This window comes from Xyrauchen texanus, chromosome 43, assembly GCF_025860055.1.
Source record: "Xyrauchen texanus isolate HMW12.3.18 chromosome 43, RBS_HiC_50CHRs, whole genome shotgun sequence".
NCBI lineage: Eukaryota > Metazoa > Chordata > Actinopteri > Cypriniformes > Catostomidae > Xyrauchen > Xyrauchen texanus.
In genome coordinates, this window is record NC_068318.1 from 29,870,783 (window position 1) to 29,892,757 (window position 21,975).

The following is a 21,975-nucleotide window of genomic DNA, read 5'->3' on the forward strand; positions in this document are numbered from 1 at the left end:
AAATCTAATTTATTACAGAATCTAATTGACTGTTTTATTTTCTTTATTGATAGTTTTTTCATGAGAGTCATACATGATATGTCCCCTTTAAAATACTTTGTCTTCAAGTGCAGATCTAGTCTGCCCCTGTTGTAATAAATATTGAAGTTGTGAAAAGAATTCAATCTTTATTTCCATATTTGAGAAAGGGCAAAAGAACTGAGTTCTATTCATTGCTCTGATCTTATACACCAAAGAATTCAACACTCAAAGCAATATTATATTACTCATAATAAACCATTGTGGAGGATATTAAGCATTTAGGCATCATTACATCAGTCTATCCAGAATAGCTCAGAATTGATGCTTCTGCAATGAAATTGACAGAAGTAATTCTTGTTTAAAAGCTTTATCAGAAGAGGTTTTGAATATTCAGCAATATTATAACAGCTTATTTCATGCAATTAAAATGTTAATGTAAGCCTTGCAGAATCACTCCAGTGTTAAACTGTATCTCTTAAACCAGCTGACATTTACTCTGAGACTCTTGGGCTTCTTTAGTTTAAGTCGCTTCACATGTCTAAAAATATACCTCAACTGCGAGGGCTTAGACAAAGTTATTGCTTCAAACACATAACCAACAACCCGCTCTCGGCACTTGTTGTAGTCATCCATCACAGGGCTTGACTGAGATTACAGCTGTGCCTGTGCTGTTTCCTGGGATGCATTGCATTAAATGTCGAGAGCGAACCTTCTGACTGTAATTCAGTGAGTTTTTCCGAGGCAATCCTCAACTAATGGAAAAGGAATCAAGTGTGGTTTCTGTCAGACACGAAGGTCTTTAGTGTTCATTTGAAAACATTTATTTCAGCTTCATTTAAGCAGAGAAATTATACATTGCTATATTAAATAGCAATTATATATTTCTTATTATTATTATATTAAAACCAGTGTGACAGGAGTTTTTGCAATACATTTTTATTGAATATTAAATGGCAAGAACATTGGAAGGTGTTTATAGAAATTAATCAGGAAAATGGGTACCAAGAAAATTTTGCATTTCTATTATTATTATTGTACACAATAGTAATACTTACTACGTATTAAGCTTTGGCCCGTAGCATAAATTATACCTCAAATCACATCCCTTGTTGAGGAGAGGGGCAATTACTTCATCAATCAGATTTTTGCCTGTAGACGATATCAAATCCCATATAGAATAAGGCCAAAATTGAAGGAAGAACATGGGCAATTTGAAAAATCTATATTTTCTTAAAGTGGAAAAATTCCCTGATGTTTTCAGTCATTGAATATGTCTCTTTAAAAGTGATAGTTAAATAAACATCCTGTCCTCACCCTAATGTTTCACACCATGCCATTTTCTACACAAGCGTGGGGGAACAAATGAAGGTCACAATTTTCTTTATGCAAATATGAGATCTGGGTGTGATATAGTGATCAGAGAAAAACTTTAATTATCAGGCTAATAATGTGTCTTATTTGACTGGTTTTACATTTAGCAATAAATGAGTTTCTTACAAATCCATTTATCTAAAAAAATAAATAAAATAAAATAATGTTTTTTGAGACTAACATTTTTGGGAGAGGGCTGGGAGAGACTGAATGATCGAATGCCTTAATGGTCACACAGAGGTGGCAAAGCAAAATATTAGCATAATTGGATTCCATATTGCATGATAATGTGGGAAACTGGATTTTGGACAATGAGTAAGCAAATGCCAGGAGCCAGAACAACATTATCAAACTCACTGCGATGTGCAGATGAGAGTTGGAGAAGCTACAGTACATTAAATAGCTTGGTAAGCTTCAGTTTCAAAGTAGTTTGACTACAATCAACCTACCATTTACTTTAAAAAGTAGTTAGCTACTAGAGCTGGGAATTGCCACAGACCTTCCGATTCGATATTACAACAATATTTTCAAGCCAATTCAATATGTATTGCGATTTTTTTCTCAGGAAGAAATGTCTACTGAAGAACAGTTGTGTCTGAAATGACATTTGTTTCACCCTGTACTACAGAATTTGCAGGTTGGGAAGTGTAAAACTACCAATTTAAAACTTCTAATTGACAAATCTGTGCATTGTCTGAGCAATTAGTTGACTAGTCAGTGTTAAGGAATGTTGTCACTTGATGACCATGCCCTACACGGACAGGTTTAGCGTTGCACACCCACTCTGTTTTTACATCAGCGTCTACCACTGAATGCATTTACATAAGCGCCTTTCCGAGAACATCGACGGGAGAATACCCCCCCACCTCCCCCATAGTAACAGGAACATTACCCAAAGCATAGGATTTTATATTCAGCAGTTAACAAGCGGCACTTTGATGGCTGCAACAGCGGTGCATTAAATGACTCAACGTAAAGAATTGAAGAGAAGGAACTTCTCAGAGAGAATACCTTTTTGTGTTGAACTCTGCACAAATGTATATTCCTATATTTATCTATAAATCACTGTGTTAGCATTAAGCTAAATGTGTAAAAAAAAAAACTAATTTATAAAACAAAATGTCATCAGGTAGACCATTTTAAAATAGTTTGTCTCAAAAATTGCGATTTTCCCCACCCTTATTAGCTACTCTACAACTTTATAACAAATATAAGAAAACTACATTGACACAGTGGAAGGGGATTAAGGTTTACATGCAATGTGAATTTGGGTAAATGGGCAAATATCTATGTGTGGCGATTGTATTTGCTTATACCATTTTAGAAAAAGGAAAAGGCATTTTCATGACCTTACAAGTTGGTGGCTTTTTAAGCATAATCACTAAAAAGCTACTTTCATTTAACCGCTGCCCAACATTGGTGCAGATTAGCATTCTTATTATTATTAAGTTCATCCAGCCTTTGATATTATTGATTCATTGAGATAAACTGAAGACATGAATGTTCCTCCAAAAGAATGAGGCCTGTCATTTCAGTTTAACCTGGAATCCATAGTCGCAGGAGTTGTAGAGCTGACATTTCACGAATGATCATTGAAACTGATGAGTGGCAGAATTGGAGGTCTTTTGTCTTTTTGTCTGGCAGTGTTTTTGTCATTGTTTTCTTGCTACGCTTTTGATCTCGATATTGAGTGTTGTCTTGTGGGTACAGATTCAAGCATTTTTCCTCTATACAGTTGAGGACTGCTGGTCCTCAATGCTTCTTTAGATGTTCACGAATATGTGTCTGGGAATGTGAGTGTGTTTGGCTCCCAAGGGAATATAAACAGACTTGGATAAATGATCCCTGAATAACACAGACCCCTGCAGAACCAACATCAGTCAATACACACAAGCAAACATTATCTCTTATTAATGGCCCTCATACCAGACAGATGCTAATGTCGTTTATCTTTCACACAAAACATTTGCAATGTCCCAGTGATGCAATTAAAGTCAATATGAAATTTAAATAGACCCTGTTTACTTTAACACACAGCTTTTTCTCTCACACTCTTTTTTTTGTCTCCCACTGGGACTGCATCTTGTTTACAAACATGCACACACACACACATACACATAAAGTGATATACAGACACACACAGTCCTGTACAAAACAGACATGACAGATGTAACAAACAAACAACAAGTAAACTTTAGCAAAGGAACTGCCAAAAGGAGAATTCGCAGAATTTATCAAATTGGACATTCACATATTTCTACCCATCTGTCGCCTACTCAATGTTTGTTTATGAGATATTTCAGCTAGTTTGAGTTTGTTAACCACTACCAATAAGAATGTTGTACTTCCTGCTTTAACTCATTGTATCATGATGAAATCCATTCACAGATATCCCTCCAAAATTAGCACAGAAAAGTGAAAAAAGTGTGCCAATTCTGCCCAATAAGCCATAAGAAATCATTTTTTAGTGCTTTTCATAGTTTATTGCTTTTTATAAAATGGAGGCAACAAATAAAAGACACTAGTTAATAAATAAAATATTTAGTTTTATTAATAATAATTGAGAAACAGTGCTTTCCATCAAGTTCATAGGGAAAATATTTGCACTGAAAATGATTCCTAACTTAACGATTATGATGCATCATGAAATTTGAAATGAAATCCAAAATAATTGGTATAATTATTTTAAAAAGATTCATAATCATTAAAAAAAATATGCAGAAAAAATATTAAAAGTTTGTGTAGCCACAAAAGCAATGTAAGCATCATAATTGGAAATGAAAGCAACAACGATTAACTTGGTCAAATGAATGCAAATGGTTATGAACAATGACACAGAAAGCCCCCCCTTAAATCTTGCATCCTCCGTCTGTCAAGAGCTTGTGTAATATGAGACTATATCTTTAGCACATTGGACATTAATACAGTTGCTTAGTGATGATCGATTGTTAAAGGAGACCTATTATGCCCCTTATACAAGATGTAATATAAGTCTCAGGTGTCCCCAGAACGCGTCTGTGAAGTTTCAGCTCAAAATACCCCACGGATCATTTATTATAGCATGTTATAAATGCCTCTTTTTGGGTGGAATCAAAAACACGCTGATTTCGTGTCTCTTTAAATGCAAATGAGCTGCTGATCACCGCCCCTTTTCCCGGAAGAGGGCTGTGCCATTACAGCTCATGCTTCGGATACTACAGCAACAACAAATCAGAACTAGGAATGGGCGATACCACTTATTTTATTTTCGATCTGATACCAATTACTTTTAGGCAATACCACTACCTCAATTAAATAAAAATTTTACAAATTCTTTGGATAAAATTAGTAACTTAAATTATTACTTAAATTTGTATATATTTATAGGCCAAAGCATAACATTATTAGGCTGCTTTGTTTACCATTAAAAAATGTGTAAGTTTAAGCAACATATAAAACCTCAAAATGAGCCATAGATATTATTATATGGTTCCTATTACTAAAACCAAGTTAGGCCTACCATATGAATACTACAGTAATGTTGTAGCAAAATCATGGTCAATTGTATCAAAACCTTATTTACTTACAAAAACAAAAACAAAAAAATGGTTCTAGTCATGGTTACTGGTCATGGTTAATACAATATTACTACAGTAAATCTATGGTTAGTTTTCACAAGGGTATCCTTTATTGACGAGGATTACAGATAATTATCAGTGTTTTAACACCTCTTAATTTAAATAAGCCTGTAAAAATGGTCACACAAGCCCATTATTTTACATGTCATGTGTTGGTTTGTCATTAATTAGTGTGAATAAATCCAGATGCTGTTTTTCTGTCATTAGCTCAGGAAAGCACTGCTCCCTCTTTGAACGAGCGCTATGACTGGGCGAGCGCTTTCTGGTAATGTATTTTAGCATTGCTGTGCGTCAAGATGAGTGGAAGAAAAAATAGTTTCCAGTGTCATGCAACAATTCGCTCATATAATTATTCTTTTCCACTTCGAAGCTTATGAGATGCATTCATATTCATGTTATCTAAATAATAAGATCACTACTTAAAAAAAAACTTCAGAATCTATATTTTTTATGTGAGGATCGATATTCTTGATACCACATGAGTATCGGAAGTATCGATACTTTAGAATAGATCCGCCCATCCCTAATCAGAACCAATATGACTTACAGCGTAAATACAAATATAAAAAATAAAAGAGTTCAGCCATATACAGTATGTATGAATATGTGTATATCTGGTCTCTGTGAATACAATTAGAGACAATGGTGACTTTAGCTGCATTAGCCGTGAAATCAGCTAACAAGCACATTCGGAAAGGTGATTTGCAAACATTCACAAAATATAAAGTGCGATACTTTCATTTTCAGGATATAAAGCTGGAACACGAACAGGTAGTACTGATCCATGCTTGAGAATCAAATTTTTTTTTTTTTAAATCCTGCATTATTTTGACACTCATTCACAAAGCAGTCCGGTGTAAAATGATTTGCATATACATACACACATTTTTGTATGTTTTGGGGCACAATTCTTCATAACAAAACTTGTCCACTCCATCTTCAGTGGCTCTGATGCCAGGAGTACATGAAGACTCTTATGTTCACTTTTACAGCCAACAACAGAACACTTATGACGCTTATGAAGCTGAGACATTATTCTTCCACTGTATCTGCTTCAGCATGGAAAAAAATGGCAGACTGTGTGTAGATCACTCAGGGGAGGATCTATGATAATAGGGCGGAGTCCGTCACCAGTAGTCGGCGAGGCTTGCTCTAACATGACGTCACTTTAGATCAGAAACGAAAACCATTCATTTTAACACACTGTTTTTAATTAATAGAAATGAGGAGTTGGTGGACTTTTAACATTGTAGGGTGGTTGTGCACACACACTGCCAACTCACATTTATGTAGAAACCCTCTGTAAAAGTGAATTTTGCATAATAGGTCCCCTTTAAATTCCGTGGTCAATGCATAAAAAGGTATTTGTCGGTGAGATGCAGTCGATGCAGTGAATTCAGAAAGTGAATTTCAATTGATGTGTGCTTAATGGTCTTTTTTACAACAGCTTCAAAAAATGTTGATCGAATTCGGTTTTAGAGCCGGAATAAACGTCTATTTTTTAAGTGCTGATTGTTTTGAATTCTTAAAGTTATTCTAGATTTTAGTTTCTCATGAGCACAACTCATGAGTCATGTTCCATTGTCCACAGCATCTTCAAACAGTTAAGCCCACGCTGAACCAGTATCCTATGCCTCCTTTTTCCCAGAATACACCTGCCAAACGATTTGTGTGCACCAGTCGAAATTAGCCTAAAATCAACTTCTTTCTGTTTTTTCCAGGAACAAAGTGCTGCACTCAGCTAAAAGCAACAAGTGGAGGGTTTCTGTGACGTGTAAGCTGCAGAGCACACAAATATTCTGGAATATTTGCGCTTCGTTAAATGTCCCATAAATAATGATACGTGACAGAATGTTTGACATCTTAATAATTCACGACCACAAGCCCAGAATATGTGGTCAAGACATTTTTCTGCTTGCTTTGTGAAATTTGTCAACACATTTTGACTGCTTTGTAAAGCTAAACTAAAGATAAACTATGCTTCCCTTCTTTGAAAATATATAAATAAGGTGGCTTAAATTGCGGTCAATACATTACAAAAATAAGTAGAGAAAGTTTATGTGTCTTTGTAGGTCATTTCTGGGCTTTTTCACTGAGAAATATTTTGTTCTTTTGCAGGCTTGCATGAGCTATGTTGATACATTTTAAAGCAAATCCTAGACAGAGCCCCAAGAGGTTTGACTTCCTCTTTAAAGAAATTAATTGACTTAATTTGTGAATTAGTCTCAAGTCATGCCTTTAATTAGAGCCACCAACCAATTTTCTACATGTCTATTTTTGTTGTTCAGTGCTCTGTTGAATCTCAAGAAACCTGTCAAGAACAACAGTTGGGGTTATATTTCACCCCAAAAATAAGAATCAAAAGAAAGAAGAAATTATGCTTTGTGTAAAGAAAATGATGCCTGCTTTTAGCATAATGCAAGAAATGACTGCAGTAAGGCAGTAGCACACTAGACAAGAAGTGCCATGCCACGTCGCACCTTGGACACGTCACATGTATCAAACATGGGCCACGTCGATGCAGTTCAGGTTGCAGACAGTACACACAAAAGGTACCAAGGTATTTCCTTTGTTCAAGAATGAAGAACACTTAAGTACATAATCTATGTAATCTATCTTTGATAATGATTTTTGTTGAATTTAATGGAAAATATGCAAGTTGCACTCCATGGGGTGGCAAAAATTTGAGCAGCCTTCGGAATCATAGTTGGGCTGTCGGCGGCAGTGTGTGTACCTTCACTGAAAAGTTGTTTTGAATTTTAGAATGCGCCATGTTGTCCGCCAGACATGTCCGGTGTGCGACCACCGTTACAGTAATGAGGATCTAATGAGAATTACCATTGAGAATTAAGGGAATAAATAGAAAGCAAAAAAATATCCAGACACATAATGGTAATTATCTTAATTGTCATGAAAATAATGTCACATTACAAACAAACATCTCAAGGTCCTAAAATAAGCTTAATTTTATTTTCTTGATAATATGCTAAATATCTTTTCTTTTCTTTTGATTCTGGGGTGAAATGGGACCTGTCCGCACACTGAATGACAGTTAGACTAGTGGTGTGGAGTGGTGGTGGTGTAGTGGTCTAAGCACATAACTGGTAATCAGAAGGATGCTGGTTCAAGCCCCACAGCCACCACCATTGTGTCCTTGAGCAAGTCACTTAACTCCAGGTTGCTCCGGGGGGATTGTCCCTGTAATAAGTGCTTTGGATAAAAGCGTCTGCCAAATGCATAAAATGTAAATGTAGACTGAAAAGATCTAGCAAAAATGTATATATTTTTTATTTTAACTTTAAGTGCAGTGTGCAAAGTTAAAAAAACTTGAAAGCTGTTTACACTTTTAGAATGTTTTTTCCCCCTCTATCAAGCTCAGCTGATCTGAATTCCTAATTGTGTGTTTATAAATGGTGTTGATGTTTTAATCAACAACACCTTTATGTCGTTGTAAAATTGGAAATGACTTTACACAGACAAAGTTACAGTAGTAAATTATTTTATCACTCTAAAATCATATTAACATGTTTTATGTTTACATCTTGTGGCTGTACTTTTGAAAGCTCAACTTGTATTGATCCTGGAACATTAATTTAAGTATGAGCACATTTTAAGGGTTTCATTGGGGAAGTCACACACATTCTGTAGAATCCACACGATGCAAACTGATGTTTTGCATGTTCTGTTATTTACAATCAGATTTATTCAAACACACAGCACAGATGTGGCAAAGAATGTTCACCGCTTAATCAAAATATTAAATGAACTGTTCTTAAAGAGACAGTATCAATGCAAAATGTAAATACTTGTAAATACTACAAGTTATGCATACAAAAAACAAGAATGTGACAAAATGTGTACATGTGCATAAGGGACAATAATACATTCTGAAATATTTTAACTTCATCAAACATTTTAAATATTGAAGAATTTAACAAACAGGCACATACAGCATCTATGCAAGGATTTGGCGAAACTTGGCAAAGAGTTTAGACGGTTCTGGCTCACGCAGCCATATGTGGCAGGTGTGGGGCTCAAAAACAGTGGTCATTTGGTCATTTTACTGTCAATTCCTTTGGACCGAAATTACAGCTTGGCTACCACTATTATTCACCAATCAAAAAAGCCCTGTGAAGTCATCATTTAAGCCAAAATCCCCTAGACTACATTACATGGACAAAATCTTCATTTGTCAAAAAAGAGCCTATAATCTGATGTAAGATGCTCTCTTCTTTCTTTCTTACTGTAAAACATATTTTAGTAAAAGTATTTTAAAATTCATACTTTTGGTTTTGTCAAACCAACATATGATACATGATATAGTCTGTATCAACAAACTTTACATATCTAGTTTAATCAGACTTTTGTACCACACAAAATAAAAATATTAATGCCTACTTTTTCCCAACCACCTTAGCCCAGTTATTTTTTGTAATAAATGTTTTTGTTCGACAGCACTTCAAAAACAAAGCATAAATCTCAACCCTATAAAGCCTAACATATGAAAACTGTAAGGAAGCACATTTAGCTTTAATTCAATAAATACTCATTTTGAAATATCAGTAACAATATAAACTTCATTGTTAATTTTACTTGATCAAAATCAGCAAACATTTCACATAAAAAAGACGAGTGCATCACAATATGAAGGTAGCTATTTTGGAAATTATATAACAAGGTCTTCTACTTCCAGAAGAGCATGGAAACATTCACCAGGAGGCAGTAGACATCTAGTGCATTGCATACTACTGGATTTTCAGCAAAGTTTTGATCATGTTTATAATATAGAGGATTTAGAAATCATGTATCAAATATGATACATATGGCATTATAGAGTTAATGAGTGGCTCAAATTTTTTTATTAGAAACAAGAAGGCAAAAGGGTCCTATAAGAGGGCTATGGACCCTCATTGTCACAGGGCCATAATGAGGGGAGCCTTTTACAAGTTGTGGGGCCCACCTATTCAAGTGAATATAAACATTTGTTTTCAAAGTTGATGGGCTGCGAGACCTTGCAGCCCAGGGCCCTTCCGGGCACCTGGTAGTCAGGGGCCCCTGGGCAATGGCACCATTGGCCCAGTCTGTAATACACCTATGATTGGAGGTATAAAAATATCATAACCCCAATGCTGTGAAACAGTTCAAGGGGCCATTTACTCAAAACTTCCTGCCCAGTCTGTGTATTATCTATTCCACACAGCTCAGTGGAAGACCAAACACTAGTAAATGTTAAGTTTGTGTGTCATGCCAGGTGTGTGATGGGTCCCCAGAAGCAGATGCAGAGGAGGGAGCCAGTGCAGGCATGGAGGTCTTACAAGTGCGCAGACGCTCCAGCCGCAACCTGCAGCTACCCCCACTGGTCTTCCGGCAAGCTGAGCAACATGACTGGAACAGCAACGAGAATGAGCCAATCATCCGTCCCACCTCCCTGGCACTGCGCATCCCCCCAACCATTGCCATTACCTCTGCTGATGCTGGCAGGTGAGTAAAAACATCCGATTTTTATTTTCTCAATATATCGTGGCCAATATTGCTGCTTCTTTATTGATATCAGTCAAATTAGGCCTATATTGTGCTGCCTTCAAGTCCTCCTGGGTAGGATTGGTAAACAATTAATAAAATAATACTGGAACGGTGTGATTTTTATGACTTTCTGTTACATTAATGCTCCCTGAATATGAAATTTTTCACAGATGCAGACGGAACACTTTGTAGTCCGATTCCTCAACTAATGACTCTTATAAGCTGGTTCCTTTGAATCTACAGCACAAAACACATGGCGTGACTAGTGTAGTCCAATTACCAAATAAATGCTATTGTGAGCCTATACAAAGATGTAAGAATCAGAAAATATGCTTCTGGTATGTGTGTGTTTCTGTGACGATATTGGCATGTGTGAGAGAGTCAAATGCTCCATTCTCTCCACATTTTTTGACCTTTCACACTTTGCACATGTAACTTGTTAATTTAGCACTCCGTTTGTTTAGATTTTCACTTGTTTAATGCTAAATAATAAAATTTACAGAATGTCACTTCATGATACAATTTTCTCGATGCACTGTAAATCTTCTTGAAAACAATTGAAGTACATTTTGTAACGTTCCGGTGTTGTCTGTCCTATGTTCTCTGTTTTCACCCATCACGTTTATGTCATGTTTCCTGGTCTGCTCCGTGTTTTCCGTTTCACCAGTCACCGCTCCCATTCCATGTCACATTTTCCCTGTTGTCCGCCCGTAGTCTCACTGTCCGAGAGTGAAACTGCAATTCCCACAATTCCTGGCCCCTCTCACTGCCTGCACTCTTCATTGTTCTCACCTGTGTCTCGTTGAGTCTTCATTGTGTTTGTGTATTTAACCGTGTCTGTTTCTCCTTTCCCTTGTCGGTCTTTGTTGTATGTAGATGCCTGTTCCCATGCTTCCTTCGTCAGATGCCTGTTCCCATGCTTCCTTCGTCGTTTTCACTCCAGCCATCCCCGTGTTTGCCTTCCGTGTTTATTTACCTTTTCCCATCGTGGGTGTTTCTTTTGTTGGTGTTCTTTTGTGTTGCCGTTATTGTTAATAAAACCTGCTGCATTTAGATCCTCGTCCCGACTCTACCTTCTCCGTCATTCGTGACAGAAAGACCGACCGCAAAAAACGGATCTAGCAGCGGTTTTTACCACACTGGCCCATGCAAATTTTCCCGTTCGCGAGTACTCACGGCTCTTCTCCGGGGTCGCCATCCACACCGGGTTCGACGGCGCTTCCCTGAAGCTCATCTACCGGGGCGGGTTATCATCAGCCCAGTGGCGGGAAGCGCCGGAATTCGGAGAGCACACGTGGAGGGAGTACGTGAGTCTCACCCTCAGAAAACTCGCACCCGAGGAACCACTCCTCTTGTTTCCGGCTGTCGAGCCTGAGCCCCTGCCTTCCCGGATCGATGAGCCAGTGCAGCCAACTTCTTCCGCCCGGAGAAGGAGAAGGAAAGCCTCCGCTCTCCAGCTCACGCCTGCCACGGTCAGCGAGCCAGCACCAGCGCCAGCAGCCATGACCGTCCCAGGGCCAGCGCCAGCAGCCATGACCGTCCCAGGGCCAGCGCCAGCAGCCATGACCGTCCCAGGGCCAGCGCCAGCAGCCATGACCGTCCAAGGGCCAGCGCCAGCAGCCATGACCGTCCCAGGGCCAACGCCAGTAGCGTCCAAGAGCCAGCGCCAGCAGCCATGACCGTCCCAGGGCCAACGCCAGTAGCCAGGACCGTCCAACAGCCAGCGCCCCTCGAACCTTCTAGGGCTCTGCTTCCCGAGCCTCCCAGGGATCCTCCTCTCGAGCTTCCCAGAGCTCCGCCTCTCGAGCTTCCCAGAGCTCCGCCTCCCGAGCTTTCCAGGGCTCCGCCCCTCAAGCCTCCCGAGCCTTCCAGGGCTCCGCCCCTCAAGCCTCTCGAGCCTTCCAGGGCTCTGCCTTTCAAGTCACTCGAGCCTTCCAGGGCTTTGCCTCTCAAGCCTCTCGAGCCTTCCAGGGCTCCGCCTCTCAGGTCACTCGAGCCTTTCACGGCTCCACCTCCTGAGCCTCCTACGGCTCTGCTCCCAGAGACTCCTGAGCCTTCTATGGCTCCGCCTCCAGAGCCTCCTACGGCTCAGCTCCCAGAGACTCCAGAACCTACTAGAGATCCGCCTCCCGAGCAGCCTTCGGCTCCACCTCTCGAGCCTCCTACAGCTCTGCTCCCAGAGACTCCTGAGCCTCCTACGGCTCCGCCTCCCGAGCCTCCTACGGCTCCGCCCCTAAAGGCCCCTACGGCGCCACCTTCCTCGGCTCCGCCTCCAGGGCCTCCTACGGCTCCGCCTCCCGAGCCTCCTACGGCTCCGCCCCTAATGGCCCCTACGGGGCCACCTCCCTCGGCTCCACCTCCAGAGCCTTCCAGGCCTCCGCCTTTAAAGCCTCCTACGGTGCCACCTCCCTCGGCTCTGCCTCCAGAGCCTTCCCGAGCTTCGCCTCTAGAGCCTCCTACGGCGCCACCTCCCTCGACTCCGCCTCCTGAGCCTCCCACGGCTCCGCCTCCTGAGCCTCCCACGGCTCTGCCTCCTGAGCCTCCTCAGCTCCGCCTCCTGAGGCCCCAGAGCCTCCCTCAGCTCCGCCTCCTGAGGCCCCAGAGCCTCCCTCAGCTCCGCCTCCTGAGCCCCCAGATCCTCCCTCAGCTTCGTCTCCAGAGCCCCTTGCAGCTCCGCCCCCAGGGTCTCCTACAGCCTTGCCTGCGCCTCCTTCGGCGCCACCACCCAAGTCTTCATCTGCTCCGTCTCAGAAGTCCTCCTTGGCTCCGCCAGCTCCCCTAGTGGCCACTCTTCCTCCCAGGCCCCTTGAATCAGCCCTAGCCCTATGGCCACCGCCTAGGTCACCTAAGCCTGTCCCTGTCCTGGAGCCACATCCCAGGTCCCCTGAACTAGGCCCCTATTCTGCGGCCACCTCCCAGACCTCCTAGACCTGTCCCTGTCCTGAGGCCGCCTCCCAGGCCTCCTGGACCTGTCCCTGTCCGGTGGCCGTCTCCCAGGCCTCCTCGACCTGTCCCCGTCCTGTGGCCACCTCCCAGGTCCCCTGAACCGGCCCTTGCCAAGTGACCAGCTCCCGGGCCATCTGAACCGGCCTCTGTCCTGTGGCCACCTCCCAGGCCCCCTGAACCGGCCCTTGCCTTTCGGCCAGCTCCCGGGCCACCCAAACCTGTCCTTGCCCGGTCGAAACCTCCCTGGCCTCCTAAACCTGTCCCTACCCGGTGGACGCCCCCCCAGACCACCTGACCTGGTTCCCTTCACCCCCAGGCCACCTGACCCGGTTCCCTTCACACACCCCCAGAAACTGCTTACCTGCCCTCTCGGCCTCCCTGGTCTTCCGGTCTGCCCCTTGTGCCCCCGTGGACTGTCTCATTTCCCTTCTTGCCCCCGTGGACTGCCTTTCCCCCTGTGCCCCCATGGACTGCCTAATTGTTCCTTGTACCTCCTTACTCTGTCTTTGTGTGCCTTGTGTCCCCTTTGGTCTGTTTGTTTTTCCTCCCTTCTAGCCCCTCTCGCCCTGTACATCTGTTTATTCCTGTTGGTTTTTCCCTCCTGTCTCTTAGGACCGTCTGGAATCCGGTCCTTTTGAGGGGGGATTATGTAACGTTCCGGTGTTGTCTGTCCTATGTTCTCTGTTTTCACCCATCACGTTTATGTCATGTTTCCTGGTCTGCTCTGTGTTTTCTGTTTCACCTGTCACCGCTCCAATTCCATGTCACGTTTTCCCTGTTGTCCGCCCGTAGTCTCACTGCCCGAGAGTGAAACTGCAATTCCCACAATTCCTGGCCCCTCTCACTGCCTGCACTCTTCATTGTTCTCACCTGTGTCTCGTTGAGTCTTCATTGTGTTTGTGTATTTAACCGTGTCTGTTTCTCCTTTCCCTTGTCGGTCTTTGTTGTATGTAGATGCCTGTTCCCATGCTTCCTTCGTCAGATGCCTGTTCCCATGCTTCCTTCGTCGTTTTCACTCCAGCCATCCCCGTGTTTACCTTCCATGTTAAGTTAAACCTTTGTTTGCCTTCCGTGTTTATTTACCTTTTCCCATCGTGGATGTTTCTTTTGTTGGTGTTCTTTCGTGTTGCCTTTATTGTTAATAAAACCTGCTGCATTTAGATCCTCGTCCCGACTCTATCTTCTCCGTCATTTGTGACACATTTTGATACATTAATCTTATGTTTGTCGCATTGCATATTGCTGCTACAATATCAATCAAGTTTATTGTATGTGGCATTGCTACTCCATATCATGCAGCCACTGGTCAGTTCTAAACAAACAAAATCGGGATAATATTTAATATGGTGAGGCAAATTTCTTAATACCAACATTTAGAATATTAGCCTGATAATATGGGTCTGTTACAAAACTTAGTGAGCTGCCTTGCTGTCTCCTTACTGAAATGATGCCTCATAAGAGAGCGATTTGGAACACTCTACATAGGTGGCAGCTCCACGTGTCTTTCAAATAGCACTCCTCACCTGCAGCGCACGAGAGACGTGGCTTGCAACTGATTTCAATACAGGTGATGCGAGAGGAAAGACGAGATCCTCTAATGACCATAAATATGCATGGTACACACACATTTTGGGTAAAATTGTCAGTTTTATATGATATAAAAAAAATGTATCAATACTTTTCCCTATTGAATGGATTATGAGTATATTTATAATCTAAATTTCTCGCTTCGTCCACCATCTTGAATTTATTTTTCCATCAAGCTCCTAATGGTGCATTCTGGGATCGCCTACCTGGAGAAGGATACATACGATGCAACATTAGAATTTTGCCAAAACAAGATATCTTATGAGGCAGCAAAATTAAGATACCAAGCTTTTGGAACAGCCTTTGCACCGGAGGATGCTCACTAGGTTTTGAAACAGACCCTATGTCCCTACCAATTTTCAAAAGAAACCAACACCCTTGGTGAGAATGAAAATGTTATGGCCATAAAATCTGCTCTTTCACACGCCTTTGGCATGAATTGGCTTCACTACGAGCTCTTCAAATCCTGTTTTGTGTGTCAGACGGTTTTTGGTGGAAAGGTCTGATTGGAACACACTTTTTCGCTTTGTCCAGTGTCATCCCATTGCTGTTTTTCTGTCTCATCTTCCATGCAGCCTGTTTTATCTTTGATGGACTCTTAAAAAAGGCACAGCTTGCAGCCCTCTCTCTAGGGCTGCAAGCACATGGATGAAAGAGAATTTATGGTTTAAGATCAGTTTCTCTTAAGCTATAGTAATATACAATGGCGTTCAGTGAATATTCTAGGTCACTAATATTTCACACTAGATTTTTACATTTTCTGAAGATGATGTGGTGGTTCCCTACTCTGGTCCCCTGAATGTCATTAGGACTTGTGGTGGATTCTTTTGACTTGGGGCAGTAAACATCCATATTATATATATATATATATTGCTTGCTTTATTGTAATTGACAGTCATATTGCTTAGAAAGGTTATAGCACAAACTGCCTTGGACTATTAACAATTAGTATGGGCAGTATTAATAGTGATGCTTACCTTTGCATGCACCACTAATTAGATCTCCTACAGGCTGCTTTGGGTTTAGAATTTCAAAATATTGTTTTTAAGCAAATTAATTACATGAAATGCTGTTGAATTAATAGAATTAATCACTTGTGTTAATATTTGCGAAAAGGCCCCACATAAAAATTATTAAATATATAATAATTAAAAGTAATTATACATTTTATATATATTAAATCTAATACTAAAGGTAATTTAAAGACATTACATTATTGTGGCAGACGAGTGAAGCATTGATTAAACAATGCAAAAAGTGGCTTTAGAGGTTACAATATATTTTGTTGTAATTCCATATCATTGAACATAAGGAAAATTAGTTATTGCAAGTTTGCGTACGGTCCAGTGCATGATTAGTTGGAAATATTTTTTATGTGTTATTTTTCTATTATTCATCACACTAAATGTACATGTATGTCAAGCTCTTTTGTTTTTTAGTTTTCAATTTAAATGTTGATATTTTGCATGTGGTGTCTTGATTACAAATTTTTCAGGGCAAAATATTATCAGCATCATGAGTATTTCATTAGTGACTGTGGTGACTTCATCTTTATAGTGCTGTTTCCTGCATTTTAAAAATTCTATATGGGCAGTTTTGACTTAGTAGTTTTACAAAAAGCTCAAATCCACCCTCCAGGATTTTTGCCTCAGTTCTACATGTACATTGGCTGCCAGCATAAATGCATGCATACCCTCTCTTCAAACATGCCTTATTCTATAACAGTGAAAAATCAGAGACACCCCGCTATCCACAATCAATTTCTTTCTGTAACTATTCATTGAAAAATATTGGAGCTAGATTTTATTTTTAGGCCACACTGGTAGAGCACTGATGTAGTGTTTTAGTAAGCCAGGATTCAATCAAACTTTATTGACTGTAATCTCCTTCCATTAACGTCAAATAGTTTCCGAGGTTTTGTGAATAGATGAACGCTCGGTTTGTAACCAAGCACAAACATTTTGTTTAAAAAGATCTTCTCTTACTTTCCACAACAGAGAAAATGCAATAAGAACTATTCATGTTGTTTTGAATGAGAAAGTAATTTCCTGTCAAGTTCTGATTTATAGACATCCAGTTTAAATGTCAAAATGTTTTATTAGATGGTGAATCATATCAATAAAAAAGTCCTTCACTCTAAGTAAAAATAATAGAATACTTGTCAAAATCATAATCAAAAACTGAAATATTTAAGAAATTCTAATCAAAGCCTGTTTTGAGCAACTTCAGGCACCTTTAGCACAGTTGATTTCAAGAAAGAAAGGTCTTGTTAAAACGTTTTTCACACTCTCAAGAATATTTTTCTCTTCTAACAGTATCTCAAATTCTGTATTGTATTTAATAGAATTCTTTAGTGGAACTGAAAGTGACACTGATGGAAATAAAAACAATTACGTTTTTGAAATAAAATGTCTGGGTCTGTGACTGACTAGGCTAAAACAGTCAAATCTAAACATGAAAGGCATTTGAAAAGTACCACAAATAAATGATGAAGGTCTGGTAAAAAGTTTCCAAGTCAGTTTTAGAGACCTTAATATAACAAAAAGAAAAAAGTTGAAATCTATTTGTTTTGATGAAAGCCAACCCATGGGATATGAAATTGCCCTAAGTTGAAGAAACACGACAAATGTATAGCTCGCCATTTTATTATAGTAAATTTTATCATTGATAGTTATTCAGATGAACCTGCCACATCTTTTAAACAAACTGTGGCCTGTTGTGGTTGGCCAGAGAAAACTTCCTGTAGCCAGTTCTTTGCCATTATAAGATGTAAAGTGGACTAGACTTTATTACGGTTTTTATTATTAAAAGTCTGGCCTTGTGAACTTCTGATTTTCTGACTTTTTCACAAGTGCAGAAGAAAGATTTGTGTTACTTCTGATCAAAGTTACCATGTATTTTGTCTGGTTTGCCCCTTATCATGATTAATTTATAATTAATTCAGTGGGGTCAAACTGTCACTAAAATCCTTAAACAAAGTAAACTTTCTATTTGCTGTACTGCTGATTGGGTCGGTTTGACGGGCCTGCTAGTAACACTGTGACTGTTCGAATCAGCATTTCAGTAACTCTGATATTGCTAACTGTGCACTTTAATTTGGGAAAAGTATTTCAGAAGCATTATCAGCAGTAAACACATTTCATTATGGCTGACCTTTACTGTTATTTTTAGGGTTATAGAACCAACCTGGCAAATGCAAATACTGAAAATCAATATGTTTACAATGAATACAGAAATTTGCTTATGCCTCTTGCTGAAGCCATGCTGTGCTGGAGTGGCAATATCAGCCAAGGACAGCAGTGCAATTTTTATGTGTCTGGTGAGTCATATTCTCTGGTGTTACTTGATATATGAATATATCAGGGATTCATTTAGAACAAGGGTTCCCAACGGGGGTGTTCAAAGGATGCCAAGGGGCGCTGAGAGCAAATTAGTAGAGAGGGGGGCATTTATCAGTTATAATAATCAAATCTATTGTCAAGTTCCTCTTTGCATTAAAATGTTTATCTAGAATTGGAGTATATCAGTTGGTTCTCAATTTTACAGGTTAGTACGCATTTGTACCACGGTTCATCTGATATTGAAGTCTAGCGACACATGTGAAGTATCTGGTTTAGCAGCGTCAAATACACAGGCTGAGGCACACTCTCGGCTAATGCACCTGTATGGCTCTGTAGATGGATACGGATCAATGGACAGAGCAGCACGAGAGCAAAGCTCTTTAAGCTCGATCTCTGCTATGTGAGAATCAGTGAGAAGCAAGGTTCGAGAAGCAGAAACCATTTGAATTCAGCATAGAATTCAACACCCTTGAATTTACTATAGTTAAACTAACTGTACTTGATAATAAATATTATCATATCACTACTTCAGCTCTATAAAATTTGTCATAGGCTACATTAGGGGAGTGAGGGAATATAATACATTTTTGTTACAACTTATAAATATTTATATTTTGTATTTATTTATTTTTTACATGTGTTTAGAGTAGGTCTACTGTTTATAATTATATAAATTCCATAGTTTGCTTTACAAAAATCATGTTATATCTAACCATGGTAATAAAGAAGATCCATGTTTACTATGGTCTTGTTACAAATACCACTTTTAAAACCATAAAATTAATGAATGAATGAATGAATGAATTAAAATTTCAAAATGTAAAATGCAAATGTTAAATATATTAACAATATAATTTGTATTATTATTTTCTGTCTTCACATTTAAATTTTATAGGCACCAGATATACAGTAGCCCTCTGTGTTTGAATTCAAGAAACGCAAGGTTTGGTCTCACAGTCATGATGCATAAGCCTGCTGAATTTATTAAAAAAGCTTGCATTGAACAAGTCCGCTTTCAGGGGGTAAGGCAATGAAGTAGGGTGGCGTTCATAAAATGTTGCCACTAATTTAGAAGTTTGAGCATGCTGTGTCATGTAATAAATACTTCATGCGTCATGCAACATGTAAAGCATACAAATCAGACTTTCGTATTTTTAATCTTTCCATTGTTTGTGAGGTAAATTATGATTCTGTATTTACGTGCATGTGATATTTTAATTATCTCTTTGACATCATCAAAGTTTCGTGCTGTATTTCTCATAGACCCATTAACGCCTGGTATTAAGATGCATCTTGGGTGATCCGATCATATAAAGTCTGAAGAGACACATTGCTGTTTATATAATTTGTAACACATTTTGAGTTTGGAAAGGGTTAATGAAAGTGTTCAATTTACAATAATAAGTATGAGTTTAATATTTAATGTTATAATCACCAGTTATTTATTTCACGTGTTTATCCAAACCGCTAGTCCACAGTTGGGCATTTTGGGGTAGGCCAGTTTGGGAATCTTCAATTTGATTCATAACATCATTTGTGTGAGCAACAAAGCAGCAGTCTGGATTATCAATAACTCTGACAGTCCTCATCACATGATTCAAATCGTATTTTATTCTCTCAACAGGCTTACTTGTCTGACTCGGCTTCTCATGAATAAACATTTATAACTACCAAAGATAATTTCTGTGTTCCATCTTCTGAAGCTCAGTGAGCATATACAGCACAAAAGAGTTAAGTGAATTTGATTTGCTCCACCAGACCTATATCCATAATTCAGTTTAATCGTGGAACTTGTTAACTTATTAAAATCAGTCTGCCTGTAGTAAAGTTCCATTTGCATTGGAAAATTCTCTTGCAAGCACCCAGTGTTCTGAAATAACATCATACTTCACAGGATGAGCTAGTTGTGCTCAATGTGATGGCCACCTTTCATACATAATTTCTGAAGACTCAAACATTCATTTAAACTATTATTTTACAATGGCTGATGGAAAGTGTCAAACAATGTAGCTGAGTGAAAATATCTCTTTCAAATCATATTATCAGTGTAGTTATTACATTATTTAGGGGCCAACAGAACATACTTGTTATTTTTAGGTCAGGATAAAGGTAATATACAGTGCCTTTAGAAAGTATTCTGGTCCCTTAATTTTTTTCACATTTTGTTATGTTGCAGCCTTATACTAAAATCCTTTCTTTTTTTTTTTCACATAAATCTACACTCCATACCCCTAAATGACAATGCAGAAACCAGATTTTTGATACCTTTGCAAATGTATTAAAAAGAAAAAACTGAAACATCCCATTGGCATACAGTGCTGTGAAAAATTATTTGCCCCTTCCTGATTTCTTCTATTTTTGTGTATTTTTCTAACTAAATCATACATAAAACAAAGGTGACCTGAGTAACTGCAAAATACTGTTCCCTTACAACTCAGTACACTTGACATTGTGTTTATTAATGCATATGGGGAGTGCCTTCTTACACAACCTCGTTGAAACCTCTCAACAATAACGCCAATATTCTAATATTGGCTATGGTGTTTGAGCGAAACTGTCCACTACAAAAACAGGTGCAAAAACACCATTTCCTTCATAATTTCTTCCTTCAAGACAGCGATCATCTCTTATCTAGAAGCCCTCTGCCTTTGCCGTCAATATAAATGAGTCAGAGGGCGGAACCTTCGCAGGAAGACTTTCCAATCCCCCGCAGTGCTCCGCTGATAATCAGACCACCTTGCCGTGTGACGCTTCGCTGGTGAACGGGCCTCAGCATCCTGATTCCCCGCAGTGCTTCAGCAGGGTTTGTGTATCCTTACAAAACAATTGTGTTAGTGTATATTGTGTGATATAAATATATATTTATTTATATATTTATATATCTAAAAAGTCACTTGCTTTTCGCATCTTTTTAAAAATGTCGTTCTGTAAGTGTTCCTTATGCGAGAAGTGTTCCATCTGATCAGCATGAGAGCTGCGTTTACTGTCTGGGCTGCACCCACACAGAGACAGCTCTCATGTTGACAGACTGTCCACACTATTAGGGCATGAGTCTCAAGACAATTTGCTCGCAAATCACCCTCTTTCTGAGGGACGATTCAGCCTCACACACCCTCCCACCTACCTCTTCATTGATACCCGTGATTTACATGAGGAGGCACGGTGGGACCGCGAGGTTAAGCAGGATGACTTTGAGGTGATCTTTGTGGCGGCACACACCTCACAAGCCCCTCAATCTCTTCGAAGTGCATATTTTCCGATACGCAATGTGCGAGATGAGATATGGTCTTCCGAAAGAGTTGAAGGCCTCATTCTCATTCAGCGGTTCTGATGCTAGGGATAATAATGACTATGTCATGTCTCTCGTCACATCAGCCGAGTGGTCAGAGGATGATACTACCACCCCTACCCCCAGCAAAGACGAGGAGTGTGCACGTGCCACTGACAAGGAGATGCTCCGCATCCTTTCAAAGGCGGTCGAAGAGATTCACCTTGAGTGGTCTCCCCCAGAGGAACCTGAACAGTCTCACCTTGGTGATTTCTGCAGTTCGGAGGCCGTCAAACGGCAG